This window comes from Scyliorhinus torazame, unplaced genomic scaffold, assembly GCF_047496885.1.
Source record: "Scyliorhinus torazame isolate Kashiwa2021f unplaced genomic scaffold, sScyTor2.1 scaffold_82, whole genome shotgun sequence".
In the NCBI taxonomy this organism is placed as follows: domain Eukaryota; kingdom Metazoa; phylum Chordata; class Chondrichthyes; order Carcharhiniformes; family Scyliorhinidae; genus Scyliorhinus; species Scyliorhinus torazame.
The window spans coordinates 445,411-448,945 of NW_027307809.1; positions in this window are offsets into that span (position 1 = coordinate 445,411).

Genomic DNA, 3,535 nt, shown 5'->3' on the forward strand with positions numbered 1-3,535 from the left:
TTTAATTGAGGGCTCCCGGACCACACTGCCTGTCCCCTGCTCCCAGGGATTATTGAGAAGTAAATGGTTAATTATATACAGCACAGAGGTCTCTGAAACAGCTTTTTAATTGGGGGCTCCCAAGGCCACACTGCCTGTCCCCTGCTCCCAGGGATTATTGGGAAGTACACGGTTAACTATATACAGCATAGAGGTCCCTGAAACAGCTTTTTAATTGGGGGCTCCCGAATCCAAACTGCCTTCCCCCTGCTTCCAGGGATTATTGAGCAGTAATTGGTTAACTATATACAGCACAAAGGTCTCTGAAACAGCTTTTTAATTGGGGACTCCCCAAGCCACACTGTCTGTCCCCTGCTCCCAGGGATTATTGAGCAGTAAATGATTAACTATATACAGCACAGAGGTCCCTGAAACAGCTTTTTAATTGGGAGCTCCCGGTCCATACTGCCTGTCCCCTGCTCAGAGGGATTATTGAGCAGGAAATGGTTAACTTTATACAGCACAGAGTATCTGAAACACCTTTTTAACTGGGGGCTCCCGAGGCCACACTGACTGTCCCCTGCTCCCAGGGATTATGGAGCAGTAAATGGTTAACTATATACAGCAAAGAGGTCTCTGAAACACCTTTTTAATTGGGGGCTCCCGAGGCCACACTGACTGTCCCCTGCTCCCAGGGATTATTGAGCAGTAAATGGTTAACTATATACAGCACAGAGGTCTCTGAAACAGCTTTTTAATTGGGGGCTGCTGGAGCCACACTGCCTGTCCCCTGCTCCCAGGGATTATTGAGAAGTAAATGGTTAATTATATACTGCACAGAGGTCACTGAAACAGCTTTTTAATTGGGGGCTCCCGGACCACGCTGCCTGTCCCCTGCTCCCAGGGATTATTGAGCAGTAAATGGTTAACTATATACAGGCACAGAGGTCTCTGAAACAGCTTTTTAATTGGGGGCTCCCGAGTCCACACTGCCTGCCCACTGCTCCCAGGGATTATTGAGCAGTAAATGGTTAACCATATACAGCAAAGACGTCTCTGAAACAGCTTTTTAATTGGCGGCTACCGAGGCCACACTGCCTGTCCCCTGCTCCCAGGGATTATTGAGCAGTAAATGGTTAACTATATACAGCACAGAGTATCTGAAACACCTTTTTAACTGGGGGCTCCTGAGGCCACACTGCCTGTCCCCTGCTCCCAGGGATTATTGAGCAGTAAATGGTTAACTATATACAGCACAGAGGTCTCTGAAGTAGCTTTTTAATTGGGGTTCTCGAGGCCACACTGCGTGACCCCTGCTCCCAGGGATTATTGAGCAGTAAATGGTTAAATACGTACAGCACAGAGGTCTCTGAAACAGTCTTTTAATTGGGGGCTCCCGAGGCCACACTGCCTGTCCCCTGCTCCCAGGGATTATTGAGCAGTAAATGGTTAACTATATACAGCACAGAGGTCTCTGAAACAGCTTTTTAATTGGCGACTCCAGCGGCCACACAGCCTGTCCCCTGCTCCCAGGGATTATTGAGCAGTAAATGGTTAACTATATACAGCAAAGAGGTCTCTGACACAGCATTTTAATTGGGGTCTCCCGGACCACACTGCCTGACCCCTGCTCCCAGGGATTATTGAGCATTAAATGGTTAGCTATATACAGCACACAGGTCTCTGAAACAGCTTTTTAACTGGGGGCTCCCGAGGCCTCACTGCCTCGACCCTGCTCCCAGGGATTATTGAGCAGTAAATGGTTAACTATATACAGCACAGAGGTCTCTGAAACAGCATTTTAATTGGCAGCTTCGGAGGCCACACTGCCTGTCCCCTGCTCCCAAGGATTATTGAGCAGTAAATGGTTAACTATATACAGCACAGAGGTCTCTGACACAGCATTTTAATTGGGGTCTCCCGGACCACACTGCCTGACCCCTGCTCCCAGGGATTATTGAGCAGTAAATGGTTAGCTATATACAGCACAGAGGTCTCTGAAACAGCTTTTTAATTGGGGGCTCCCGAGGCCACCCTGCCTGCCCCCTGCTCCCAGGGATTATTGAGCAGTAAATGGTTAACCATATACAGCAAAGACGTCTCTGAAACAGCTTTTTAATTTGGGGCTCACGGACCACACTGCCTGTCCCCTGCTCCCAGGGATTATTGAGAAGCAAATGGTTAACTATATACAGCACAGAGGTCTCTGAAACAGCTTTTTAATTGGGGGCTCCCGAGGCCACACTGCCTGTTCCCTGCTCCCAGGGATTATTGCGCAGTAAATGGTTAACTATATACAGCACAGAGGTCTGTGACACAGCATTTTAATTGGGGTCTCCCAGACCACACTGCCTGTCCCCTGCTCCCAGGGATTATTGAGAAGTAAATGGTTAACTATATACAGCACACAGGTCTCTGAAACAGCTTTTTAATTGGGGGCTCCCGAGGCCACCCTGCCTGCCCCCTGCTCCCAGGGATTATTGAGCAGTAAATGGTAAACCATATACAGCAAAGACGTCTCTGAAACAGCTTTTTAATTGGGGGCTCACGGACCACACTGCCTGTCCCCTGCTCCAAAGGAACTATTGAGAAGTAAATGGTTAACTATATACAGCACAGAGGTCTCTGAAACAGCTTTTTAATTGGGGGCTCCCGAGGCCAAACTGCCTGTCCCCTGCTCCCAGGAATTATTGAGCAGTAAATGGTTAACTATATACAGCACAGAGGTCTCTGAAACAGCTTTTTAATTGTGGGCTCCCGAGTCCACACTGCCTGTCCCCTGCTCAGAGGGATTATTGAGCAGTAAATGGTTAACTATATACAGGCACAGAGGTCTCTGAAACAGCCTTTTAATTGGGGGCTCCCGGACCACACTGCCTGTCCCCTGCTCCCAGGGTTTATTGAGCAGTAAATGGTTAACTATATACAGGCACAGAGGTCTCTGAAACATCTTTTTAATTGTGGGCTCCCGAGTCCACAGTGCCTGTCCCCTGCTCCCAGGGATTATTGAGAAGTAAATGGTTAACTATACGCAGCACAGAGTATCTGAAACACCTTTTTAACTGGGGTCTCCCGAGGCCACACTGCCTGACCCCTGCTCCCAGGGATTATTGAGCAGTAAATGGTTAAATACGTTCAGCACAGAGGTCTCTGAAACAGCCATTTAATTGGGTGCTCCTGAGGCCATACTGCCTTTTCCCTGCTGCCAGGGATTATTGGGAAGTAAATGGTTAACTGTATACAGCACAGACGTCTCCCAAACAGCTTTTTCATTGGGTGCTGAGAGGCCACACTGCCTGTCCCCTGCTCCAAGGGATTATTGAGCAGTAAATGGTTAACTATATACAGCACAGAGGTCTCCGAGACAGCTTTTTAATTGGGGGCTCCCGGACCACACTGCCTGTCCCCTGCTCCCAGGGATTATTGAGCAGTAAATGGTTAACTATATACAGCACAGAGTATCTGAAACAGCTTTTTAATTGGGGGCTCCCGAGGCCACACTGCCTGTCCCCTGCTCCCAGGGATTATTGAGAAGTGAATGGTTAACTATATACTG